General features: G+C 54.0%; 1 protein-coding gene across 1 annotated transcript in view; it reads left to right on the forward strand.

Moving 5' to 3' along the window:
• The first annotated feature begins 571 nt into the window (after window positions 1-571).
• Window positions 572-12,705, forward strand: part of SYNDIG1 (synapse differentiation inducing 1) — a 149,266-nt gene continuing 137,132 nt past the window's right edge. The window contains exon 1 of the mRNA XM_045009249.1: window positions 572-626. The gene's annotated coding sequence lies outside the window, so the exon portion shown is untranslated. The remainder of the gene's footprint in view (window positions 627-12,705) is intronic.

The following is a 12,705-nucleotide window of genomic DNA, read 5'->3' on the forward strand; positions in this document are numbered from 1 at the left end:
GTGTTCATTAAGGTTGTGCTACATCCATTTTCATTTAAAAACAAACTAGAAAAAAACATGTTTAAAATGAAAAAAACAAAGACACACATGAACACGCAAGATCCTCAGTCTGGAAAGGTACAGGAACAGGACTGTTGTTGATGGTGATTTACTGTTCGACACTGTGAGAAGGCTCTGTAGTTCTCTGTTTTTAACTGAAACAGAAAAATATATTTTAAAGCAGCCCTGGGGTGTAGACAATTTACTATTCACTCACAGATCACAAAAAGGAGTGTTTGGAGAGAGGGGCATGCATGCCTTACCTGTTAATTAAAAGCTGCTGGGATCAAATCAAGCAGCTCATTACAGAGCTTGGAGTTTGTTTGAAACAAAGAGGCATGATTGAATAAAAACCTTTGCTTTTTATTTTTATTTATTTTTTTAAAGAGATTGTCTTTTTATAACAGAAACCATCTGGGACAGAATGGCTGCTGCTAGATGAGGTATATTGCTGGTTTTATAACTCTGAAAATATATACTGTAGACTCTTACTCTGCGTCCATACTAATAACGATCCATGTCTTTATTGCAGTGTGAGCTGTTTAGTATGGAAAGAGCAACTTCAGGCTGTGTTTCCCCAGGGCAAGGTAGGACCATCTTTTAACTATGGTTGTGTTTAGTACTGTTTGTTTAAAAACAAAAGGCTGTTGAACAGGTTGTGTCGGAGTTTTAAGCTACTGTGTTTGGGGGATAATAATACTAACTCAATTTTTGCTTGTTGTTTAATCAAACACATGTGGGGGGAATAGAATAACACTGCACCAGCACATATTTACTCGGTGGTGGAAGATACGTTTCTGAAACTTGGGTTTAAATGTGCTTTTAAGACGGGGGTTTTAACACAGTTACTTTTGATAGTTAAGTTCTTGTCTGGGCTATGGCATAGCTCACTCGCCCTCCCCCTCCCCGTCATGGAACGATGTATATGTGACCCCAGGAAAGGCGGGTATATAGGTGTGTGGCTTTTTAAAAATTATTTTGTTGCAAATTGGTTTGGGTGTTTAAAATACTGGGGGGAGGGAGTTAGTCTGTGCAAAGTGTATTTTTGTGTCTGTTTTTAAAATGGCTAAAAAAGTAGGTTTTAATGTTTAAATAGTTTGTGATTTAGGGGCATATGCAATGTGTCTTTTTTCCCCTCCCTATCGGGAACTGTGCCCCCTCAGGAACTGGAGGTATATTAGACATGTTCTGTTACAAACTTTGGTTTGGGGCACATGGAAGAAACATGTGTTTGTAATAAAAATGTCTGTCTCTGTTTTGGAGAAAAACTAGTGGTAGAAATAAACCAAACCCTGTGTGGGTGGCAGTGTGCGTGGGTGTTTGTTTTACAGCTGACATGGATTTTTGTAAAGCAATGACTTTTAAATAGTCGAAAAACCACCCTAATTAGTATTTTATTTATACATTTTACAAGACTGGTTCTGGTTCATGTGTTCTGTAGTAGTGGTGGCCCCCACAATACGATCAAAACAAGAGAGACCCTTCTACTGTGGTGTTTACAAGCGCAAAAGCAGAAAGAAAGAGCCAGTCGAAAAGGAAAAGTCTCCACTGGCAACAGGTGACAGACGGTTGAAACCTACTAAATATATTTTGATGTATTTGTTTGGTGGTTTAACTGGTTTTGTGTTTAGGCAAATACACAGGTGTGGTGGGTTTGGTGAGGAAGAGATTATAGAGGATGTCTTGTCTGTGGGGGTCAGATTGCAGCCAAACACTGGGGGAGCCCTGGTAGGCAGAGAAACGGCACAATGGACTAGACCTGCCTGAAATTTTAACTACAAAGTTTAAATTTTGAATTTTGGTGGGGGAAAATATGGGACAAATCGTAGATTTCCACCCATGTTTTTGAGCAATAATAGAGCCAGTGGACATTTTTTTCAAAATTGTAACAGGGGGTGGGCACTCACAGGGGGCGGCACCCCTGCCTGGCACTAGCCACCTCAAAAGGGCTGGTGAGAAAGCAGTGGCCTTCTGCTCTGTAGGCTGTGTCCTCCTCTACAAGAGGGTCAGACGCAAACCTTGGTTTTAATGTAAGAAGGGAAATTTCTCATTCCAATCTTGCTGTGCCTTCCCAGTGCTCATGAGCCAGCCTGGATCCTCGTCTTCACCTTGTCTTCACCGCATGTCCCAGTTGATCCAAGTACCATAATGGGCAAGATCCTCACTGGTGTAAACCAGCATAGCTCTATTGCCTTCAATGGGACTAGCCTGATTTACACCAGTAAGGATTTGGGCCATTGTCTTTTTAATGTTGCTAATTTATTCGCATCCACTGTTCTTACTGATTTCTTCTTCCACATTTCCCATCACATTCCTTCCGAGTTCAGTTCTTTGGTTATTCATTCCTGTCACGCAGTCCTGACGGTGAACGTGAGTGAACCGGTCATGCTTGGGACATCCTGGCACCCTGAAATGTCTTTAATCTATGTAGGCTACAACTGCTGATGGAAAGTAGGAAGTTAACATCTTGTCCATTAGACGATTTCTACCTCCCCAAGGTCCATGCTCTGCTGCCCTCCCTCACGCTGCATCATACCTTGCACTGCGACGCGCCTTTTCATGTCACCGACGCACCTTTCTGGGGTAAAGAACAGCCCGGCTGGACTCAAGGTTGCAGAATCTAGCCCGAAGTGAGCACACTGCTGAGAGTGCTGTTTCTTTAGCCCCGTTGGTGGGGAGTGCGCTCGTGCCGCGACGTGGCAGTTAAGGGTTGCACATGCTAATGCGGAGTAGGTACAGGAATAATTTCTTTATACTGTTTCTTTGGGAAATGAACAGTTAAATGAACCCTAAAAATTCATTTGCCTGCAAAACTTTTTTTTTCTTTAATTGAGGTTGGTTGCTTAATTATGTGGTTTAAATATGTAGTTTGTAGAGAAGCAAATTCGCATGTGTGGTTTGTAAGGAGTGATCTGGTCACCTGCTTTCCCCGGGCCAGGCCCCTTGCACCAGTGGCTTAGAGAGAGGTATAGAAGCCACTACCGCAGTGCTATGTCACCTGAGAATCCTGCTGTGCCAGGGAATCCTGCAGTACCTGGATCTGCCATGATCGTGTCTGCTTTGCACTGGGCAAGTGGCGCAAAGTAGACTTAATGCACTGGAGCACAGACGCCTCAAGGTTTAGGGCCCTGTTCCCCACGCCCTGCACCTCTCGAAGCTGTGTACGCAGCGCAGAGTGTAAAATGCTACCACGCCAGAAGGCTGGTGATTTACATCAACTCTGCACTGGGGAAATGATTGCACGACACACTGGGCAATAGAGAGTCAGGCCCCGGCTGTGTCTTAGCACAGACCTGCTCCACTCTCGCATTAGGGACAGAATCTTCACTTTAATAGGGTCCCTTGACGGTGGAAAAGCGTATAGCTCCTAGGGAGAGGAGGTCTTGTAGTTTTTGTTGAAGGCACTTATAGTTTCATAGAGTTGTAAGGGGAGAAGGGACCATTAGATCATCTAGTCTGGCCTCGGGCATAAGGCTGGTGTTGCCAACTTTCTAATTCCAGAAAACCAAACACCCTCGCCTTGCCCACTGCCCCGCCCCTTCCCTGAGGCCCCGCCCCTGCTCACTCCATCCCCCCTCCCTCCATCGCTTGCTCTCCCCCACCCTCTCTCACGGGCTCATTTTCACTGCAAGGCTAAGTTCAGGTTTTATTTGTTACAGGATGTTAGAGCTGGCAGCAAAACAATCAAAAAGGGTAATTTTTAAAAAAAATGAAATTTCACAAAGGTTTTCATGATTCATTCCCTCCTCTCTTCCCCTTTTTTGTAACCAGCTCCATGTTTTTTGTTCACTAAAGTTATTGTAATTTTATGTGTGGAATTAGGACCACACATTATCACATCTGCAATGAGTCCATTAACGACCACTCCTGAAGCCCAAATACAAATCCATAGAGCACAACCACAAAAATGCACGTGTCCAGATACCTATATAAATAAATCTGTAGAAACTGACTCCCACACCTACATGCAGATACACACGTGCATTCATGTATACACATCTAGCATGCACTAACACACGTACTTCCACGTTATTTAATATTACAACTGTTGTTTTGTGCCTAGAGACCCCAACTAAGATCAGGGCTGCAGGGTGGAAGGTGCTGGACATGTGCATAAAAAGAGAGAGTCTGCAACAAAGAGTTTGTAATGTAGCTAGACAAAGGTGGGGAGAAATGTCTGATACATTGGCTCTTCTGCAATTACTAGTCAACAACATTCACTTTTTAATTAGAGTTCCCTTCTCTTTTAAAAATGTATGAAATGAATACACACATTTTATGTCTTTTTGTTTTGTTTTGTTTTCTCAGCCTCCTGGGAAAGTCCAAGGAATCTTCACCCCTCCATAGCGAGTGGGGTCTGTGTCCCCCTCTCCTTGGTTCGTGGACCTCGGGTATGCAAACCCTGCTGGGCAGGTCCCTGGCATGCACTGAGACGCCCACATGCCCCCAGAGTGAAGCGCAGCCTTGGGAGGGCGCGGGGTGGAGGTGGAGTGAGGGCGGAGCCTCAGGGGAGGGGTGGAGCAGCGGTGGAGCATCCACTGGGAAAAATAAAAGGTCAATGGCTGTGCTGCCCTGGCTGAGAGCCGAACCAGGCCCAGAAGGGAGGCAGTATAAGGGGACTGCCTGGGCAGAAAATCAGCATTTGCTTCCTCTGCGCTGGTGCCTGTGGCCTCTGCCCACAGAACGCCAGCCTGTCTCCACACACTGCTCAGGGAAGGGACGCACTTTGGGGAGGAACAAAAGAAGTTAAAGCAGAAACTCTCTCAAATGCAGCAATTACAGTAGCGGGAGGGAGGCGTATTATATATAGAAGCTGAAGAAAAAGACTTGTAGAAATGTCAGACAGAACTGTCAGGCTCTTCCGAGATCTCTGACAAGTAAAGTGTTCTGCTTTGCTGGGTGGGTAAGATGTATTTTAAGTGATCATGGTGCCTCTTGCTTAACTTAAAGTCCATTATCTGATCTAAGCAAGCGGGAGCTGAATTATCCAGCAGCACAAGGCTCGAGGAACGGGACAGGAAATGCGAAGGGAGAAAAGGTTCCGAGAGAAACACGCACACTTGGTATAGTGCTACTGTTGGGCAAGGGGAAGTGAGGGACTTGGCATGAATGGCATCAAAGGCCAGATCTTCAAAGCCTTCACCTCCCGGGTTGGCAGAATCTGCTCTTCATGGTGGGGCAGGGTCCCCAGCCCAGGGAAGATGGGAGCCACCAGCTGTAAAATCTTGCTAGTCAACTCATGGCGTTTCGCTCTGGTGGTCTCCGGTTCACTGCCTGGCGTGTGGCCTGAGGGCACCTCGTACAGAGCCTGGATTTTCCAAAGTGCTCCTCAGCCAGTGTGCTGCACAGGACTGTATTCAGGGCGCTAGGTGCATCTTATGCAAATTTGGCCATAAATTAACATACAGTGTAAATTAATGAGATGCACAGATACGGCACCGCACTAAGCTTACACAGTGATAGTGCAACCTCAGTGCAGTGCAAAGGCTGTAAATTTAAAATACAATGAGGAGACTCAGCAGTGAAGGTTCTCCTAACCGTGTTCGCTCCCCACGGCACATCTCCGTGATGTAATTTAAAGTAGATCCCAGGTGCAGCATGTGCAGCGGGTCTCTGGGACTCTTCCCATTCTCTTTTGAAACACTCACAGGGGTTTTTGCAGCTGCCCACTAATTTCGGGGGCCAGATTGTGCCATTAAGGCCCAGCCCTGACGAGGGGGCAGTACAGAGCGCTCTTGGCTTCAGGGGTACCTGGGGGAGGCCTCGTTGCACAAGGTACAGGCAGCTCAGGGGCTTCATGCTAAAGCAACTGGAGCTGAAAACATGATTGATACTCATGGGGCTCAGCAGTAGCACTTTCTCCTCCTGCTGCTCTGGCCATTTTGTGAATGGCAATAATTATTCACTAATAGTTTTGGGTCAACCAAAACTGCATTTCTGGCTGAATAAATTAGTCGTCCAACAATGTTTGCCCAGTTTTAAATGCTACGGCCCCTGCTCCTAATGGGAGCGTAACAGGCCTGTGGCTGGGCTCCGTGGAGCAAGCCATCTGGCTCAGAGCTCAGCGAGGTCTTCCGTCGCTGGCTGTTCATCAGGGAGGTGGCTGGCCATGGAGCCCAAATGGTGGAGGAAATCTATGAGCAGGGAGGCAAAGTGCTGCCCCCCAGGTTTGGAGAGGGAAGGCTCATCAGTTAAGGAGAAGGATTCTCCGGTGGTTAGAGCACTAAGTGATGTCACTGTAGAGCTGGGCTTGAGTCGCTACTCTGACACCGACTGGCTGTGTGATCTTGGGCAAGTCACTTAGCCTCTCTGTGCCTCAGGTTCCCCTCTGTAAAATGGGGATAACAGTGCTCGCAGGGGTGGCGTGAGCATGTGCTCAGATACTGGGGTAACGGGCTCATTTTCATTTTCGGTACCTCAGAGGTGTCTGTGACCAGCCAAATGGGCCACTGGGTTTGTGGCAGCAGGGCTGGATTAAGGCACAGGCAACCTAGGCTGAAGGGCCGGCTCTTGAACCATCCGTAGGCACTGGCCAGGGAGCTGCGGTGAACAGCATGGGGGAGCTGCATGGGGGAGCTGGCCAGGGATGGGGTGGCAGAGAGCCCTGGGAGGGTGAACATAAGAATGGCCGTACTGGGTCAGACCAAAGGTCCACCCAGCCCAGTATCTGTCTGCCAACAGTGGCCAGTGCCAGGTGCCCCAGAGGGAGTGAACCTAACAGGCAATGATCAAGTCATCTCTCTCCTGCCATCCATCTCTGACAAACAGAGGCTAGGGACACCATTCCTTACCCAGCCTGGCTAATAGCCATTAATGGACTTAACCTCCATGAATTTATGGATTTGTGGATATGAGGGGGTTAATAGGACAGTGTCTGTGCAGCAGGAGCCAGTCACTGATTGACCTGGTCAGGAGACGGTTAACTAAGCAACATCCATGTGTGTGTGTTTGCCTAGTGCCCAGGTTAATCTAGCCCTGCCTGGAGGTGTGAAAGTAGTGCCACGCCCAGATCCCTCTTCAAGGGACGGTCACGCTAACTCACAAGTGAAAGGACACAGTGCTTTTGATTCCTTGCTTTATAAAAAATCATTTGCGTCACCCTGCATCTAGAACGGCTGCACTGTTCCTTAGCGGCTGGAGAATGTTTCCCCACCCCCACACTCAGCTATTTCAGGTACAGCTGAGCCAACTAACCAGCCTTTCAAACGATTGCATTGGGGTTAAGAACAAGCATGATGTTTTTCAGCCTTAAAGGGAGGTTTTTTTTCCCCTGCAGGAAATTAAACTCCCTGCCTAAAAACAATGGCTTAAAGGATAAAGAACCTTCACACCCATAATTATAGCATGACTAGTGTGACTGTAAAATAATACGTCCCATAGGTGCAAGAAAATTGGAAAGCAGAAAAAATAGCTAAGCTGAGTTTTTGAAAGCGCCCTCAATAAATACTATGGATCTGAGTCTGATTTACACTGCCAGAGTGGTGTAAAGAGGCCTTGTTGTGAATGAGAATCAGGCTTCTGAATTTGCTCAGGGTGATTAAATGCACCCAAATGCAGGGAACGGATGGTCTGTGTATTCCCCCAGCAGATGCTTTAACGACAGAATGAAATCATGTAAATGGGACCCATGCTTCACAAATCCCAATGGAAGGATTTTCTTCCATTAGGTCAGCTAATGACCAAAATCACTTGGAATCATTCCAAAGTTTCCTTTATTTAAAGTTGCACTTCTTCTTTTTCCCCCTGGGTGTGGGAAGGGAAGATAATACAAAACAATTACTCAGGCTCCCCATGGCTCAGGAGTATGAATTATTCACTATGCCAACAAATAAACATGCCACAAGGAAATTACACAAAACATTGAGTCAACAAGAAATACCATCCCAACTTCATTGCGTGGTCAGATGGGAATGGGGTCCAGGGAATGCTCCTGCTAGAGGAATGGAGGGATGCCAGGCAGAGGCAATTCCACCTTCCTGGCCAGGGCAGACTCAGGACAAAATGATACTGGGAAGTATCTGACCCTGAAAGCTCAGCGTGTCCTGAAGATGCTGTGATCACACCAGTGTCTTTGTTCCCTGCTGAAGGAGGGGTCTGCTCATTGAGAAGCACAGCGAGGATATTGACAACTATGTGTCCAAAAGACACCATGGTGGGGTCTCCAGTTCGCTTCTGAGACAGTCCTGAGGCTGTTCAACGAAATCTGCCTCCCTCGGTGCTGTTTTAGCAGGCTGCCCCCATGCCACCCCTTTGGCTGGGGCACCCTGCCATCGTGACCAAAGGCCCACCAGGAGAACAGGCTCTGGGGCTACTACTTCCCCCCCATATAAAGGGACAGGGCTGAGGGGAGCCTCGGCTCCACCCCCACCTGCAGCGGAGGCAGCGTGCAAGGGGAAATCTGCTTCTGGTAAGGGTCCGAGACAGGTTAGTGCCCCGCTGGAGCAAAGAGACTAAACTGTGACCGTCTGGGTCAGAATTCATGCACTGGTCAGTCGCTGGAACTGAGCAGCCGCACGGTGCCCCTGGCGAGCACAGCGTGGTTACGTGAGGAGCAGGCGGCTGCCTGGCCACGTCTGACCCTCCATGAGGAGCAGGCGGCTGCCTGGCCACGTCTGACCCGCCATGAGGAGCAGGCGGCTGCCTGGCCACGTCTGACCCTCCATGAGGAGCAGGCGGCTGCCTGGCCACGTCTGACCCTCCATGAGGAGCAGGCGGCTGCCTGGCCACGTCTGACCCTCCATGAGGAGCAGGCGGCTGCCTGGCCACGTCTGACCCTCCATGAGGAGCAGGCGGCTGCCTGGCCACGTCTGACCCTCCATGAGGAGCAGGCGGCTGCCTGGCCACGTCTGACCCTCCATGAGGAGCAGGCGGCTGCCTGGCCACGTCTGACCCTCCATGAAGAGCAGGCGGCTGCCTGGCCACGTCTGACCCTCCATGAGGAGCAGGCGGCTGCCTGGCCACGTCTGACCCTCCATGAGGAGCAGGCGGCTGCCTGGCCACGTCTGACCCGCCATGAGGAGCAGGCGGCTGCCTGGCCACGTCTGACCCTCCATGAGGAGCAGGCGGCTGCCTGGCCACGTCTGACCCTCCATGAGGAGCAGGCGGCTGCCTGGCCACGTCTGACCCTCCATGAGGAGCAGGCGGCTGCCTGGCCACGTCTGACCCTCCATGAGGAGCAGGCGGCTGCCTGGCCACGTCTGACCCTCCATGAGGAGCAGGCGGCTGCCTGGCCACGTCTGACCCTCCATGAGGAGCAGGCGGCTCCCTGGCCACGTCTGACCCGACATGAAGAGCAGGCGGCTCCCTGGCCACGTCTGACCCGACATGAAGAGCAGGCGGCTGCCTGGCCACGTCTGACCCGACATGAGGAGCAGGCGGCTGCCTGGCCACGTCTGACCCGACATGAGGAGCAGGCGGCTGCCTGGCCACGTCTGACCCTCCATGAGGAGCAGGTGGCTGCCTGGCCACGTCTGACCCTCCATGAGGAGCAGGCGGCTGCCTGGTCACGTCTGACCCGACATGAAGAGCAGGTGGCTGCCTGGCCACGTCTGACCTGACATGAGGAGCAGGCGGCTGCCTGACCACGTCTGACCCTCCATGAGGAGCAGGCGGCTGCCTGGCCACGTCTGACCCTCCATGAGGAGCAGGTGGCTGCCTGGCCACGTCTGACCCTCCATGAGGAGCAGGCGGCTGCCTGGCCACGTCTGACCCTCCATGAGGAGCAGGCGGCTCCCGGGCCAAGTCTGACCCAACATGAGGAGCAGGCGGCTGCCTGGCCATGTTTTTCTGAGCAGGCTGCTAAGGGCCCAGGAGAGCTCTGATCTCACTCTCTGTCCAGGTCCAATCCTGCACTCATAGAAACCAATGGGAGATTAGCCACAGCCAGGGCCCAGCTCTTGATTTCGACCTTGCAGGGTTGGAGAAGCATGGAACAGCTTCCTCTCTGGAGCGGGAGGAGAGGGAGGGAGGCCGAGCTGGGCTGGAGAGGGAGGGAGGCAGAGCCACGCTGGAGCGGGAGGAGAAGGAGGGAGGCCGAGCCACGCTGGAATGGGAGGAGAGGGAAGGAGGCCGAGCCGCGCTGGAGCCGGAGGAGAGGGAGGGAGGCTGAGCCACGCTGGAGCGGGAGGAGAGGGAGGGAGGCCGAGAAGGGCTGGAGCGGGAGGAGAGGGAGGGAGGCCGAGCAGGGCTGGAGCGGGAGGAGAGGGAGGGAGGCCGAGCCGCGCTGGAGCGGGAGGAGAGGGAGGGAGGCTGAGCCACGCTGGTGCGGGAGGAGAGGGAGGGAGGCCGAGCAGGGCTGGAGCGGGAGGAGAGGGAGGGAGGCCGAGCAGGGCTGGAGCGGGAGGAGAGGGAGGGAGGCCGAGCAGGGCTGGAGCGGGAGGAGAGGGAGGGAGGCCGAGCAGGGCTGGAGCGGGAGGAGAGGGAGGGAGGCTGAGCCACGCTGGAGCGGGAGGAGAGGGAAGGAGGCCGAGCAGGGCTGGAGCGGGAGGAGAGGGAGGGAGGCCGAGCCGCGCTGGAGCGGGAGGAGAGGGAAGGAGGCCGAGCCGCGCTGGAGCCGGAAGAGAGAGAGGGAGGGAGGCCGAGCCGCGCTGGAGCGGGAGGAGAGGGAAGGAGGCCGAGCCGCGCTGGAGCCGGAAGAGAGAGAGGGAGGGAGGCCGAGCCGCGCTGGAGCGGGAGGAGAGGGAGGAAGGCCGAGCAGGGCTGGAGCAGGAGGAGAGGGAGGAAGGCTGAGCAGGGCTGGAGCGGGAGGAGAGGGAAGGAGGCCGAGCAGGGCTGGAGCGGGAGGAGAGGGAGGGAGGCCGAGCCGCGCTGGAGCGGGAGGAGAGGGAGGGAGGCCGAGCAGGGCTGGAGCGGGAGGAGAGGGAGGGAGGCCGAGCCGCGCTGGAGCGGGAGGAGAGGGAGGGAGGCCGAGCCGCGCTGGAGCCGGAGGAGAGGGAGGGAGGCTGAGCCACGCTGGAGCGGGAGGAGAGGGAGGGAGGCCGAGCCGCGCTGGAGCGGGAGGAGAGGGAGGGAGGCCGAGCCGCGCTGGAGCGGGAGGAGAGGGAGGGAGGCCGAGCCGCGCTGGAGCCGGAGGAGAGGGAGGGAGGCCGAGCAGGGCTGGAGCGGGAGGAGAGGGAGGGAGGCCGAGCAGGGCTGGAGCGGGAGGAGAGGGAGGGAGGCCGAGCCGCGCTGGAGCGGGAGGAGAGGGAGGGAGGCCGAGCAGGGCTGGAGCGGGAGGAGAGGGAAGGAGGCCGAGCCGCGCTGGAGCGGGAGGAGAGGGAGGGAGGCCGAGCCGCGCTGGAGCGGGAGGAGAGGGAGGGAGGCCGAGCAGGGCTGGAGCGGGAGGAGAGGGAGGGAGGCAGAGCCGCGCTGGAGCGGGAGGAGAGGGAGGGAGGCCGAGCAGGGCTGGAGCGGGAGGAGAGGGAGGGAGGCCGAGCAGGGCTGGAGCGGGAGGAGAGGGAGGGAGGCCGAGCAGGGCTGGAGCGGGAGGAGAGGGAGGGAGGCCGAGCAGGGCTGGAGCGGGAGGAGAGGGAGGGAGGCCGAGCCGCGCTGGAGCGGGAGGAGAGGGAGGGAGGCTGAGCCACGCTGGAGCGGGAGGAGAGGGAGGGAGGCCGAGCAGGGCTGGAGCGGGAGGAGAGGGAGGGAGGCCGAGCAGGGCTGGAGCGGGAGGAGAGGGAGGGAGGCCGAGCCGCGCTGGAGCGGGAGGAGAGGGAGGGAGGCCGAGCAGGGCTGGAGCGGGAGGAGAGGGAAGGAGGCCGATCCACGCTGGAGCCAGAGGAGAGGGAGGGAGGCCGAGCCACGCTGGAGCGGGAGGAGAGGGAAGGAGGCCGAGCCGCGCTGGAGCCGGAGGAGAGGGAGGGAGGCCGAGCAGGGCTGGAGCGGGAGGAGAGGGAGGGAGGCCGAGCAGGGCTGGAGCGGGAGGAGAGGGAGGCAGGCCGAGCCGCGCTGGAGCGGGAGGAGAGGGAGGGAGGCCGAGCAGGGCTGGAGCGGGAGGAGAGGGAGGGAGGCCGAGCCGCGCTGGAGAGGGAGAGAGGCCGAGTCGCGCTGGAGCGGGAGGAGAGGGAAGGAGGCCGAGCAGCATCGGGAGCTGTTTTATCACCTCCTGAACACAAGGCGAAGACGTTGGTACTTTAACCCTGTCAGACGTCTCTGTGACGTCAGCGGAACATCCAGTTTGCGCAAAGTACACGCCTGCTTACGTCTTCACGGGATCGAATATGGAGCATCTCCTGGACAGGGAGCGAGTGGGGTGGGAGTGGGAGTGGTCCGTGCAGATGGACAGACGTCAATCTTCTCTTCTCTTTCTTTTCTTCCTTATTTCTTTCCTCTCTTCTTTTTCTCTCTTACTACACAGCAATAATAAGAGGGGTACTTACATTGCAGTAGCATTTAGACGCCTCAATCATGGATCAAGGCCCCGTTGTGCCAGGCGCTGTACAAACGCAGAATAAAAATGATGGTCCCTGCCCTGAAGTTGCTCATAAAAACTTGTCATTCTCTGGTTCTAAATGACTTCATCTTTGCTGATCCCTATGGTTGTTTGTAACCTATTTCCTTTAGCTATCTGTGCACCACTGGCACAGTGTTCCTGGGGGCTTTGCAGGGGTCCATGCGTTCAGGTCCCAAGCCTGCAAACACTTCCTGCATATGCTTATCTTTAACCCCCTGGAGTCGATGGAAAGTTACGCG

This window comes from Mauremys mutica, chromosome 3 (genome assembly GCF_020497125.1).
Source record: "Mauremys mutica isolate MM-2020 ecotype Southern chromosome 3, ASM2049712v1, whole genome shotgun sequence".
In the NCBI taxonomy this organism is placed as follows: domain Eukaryota; kingdom Metazoa; phylum Chordata; order Testudines; family Geoemydidae; genus Mauremys; species Mauremys mutica.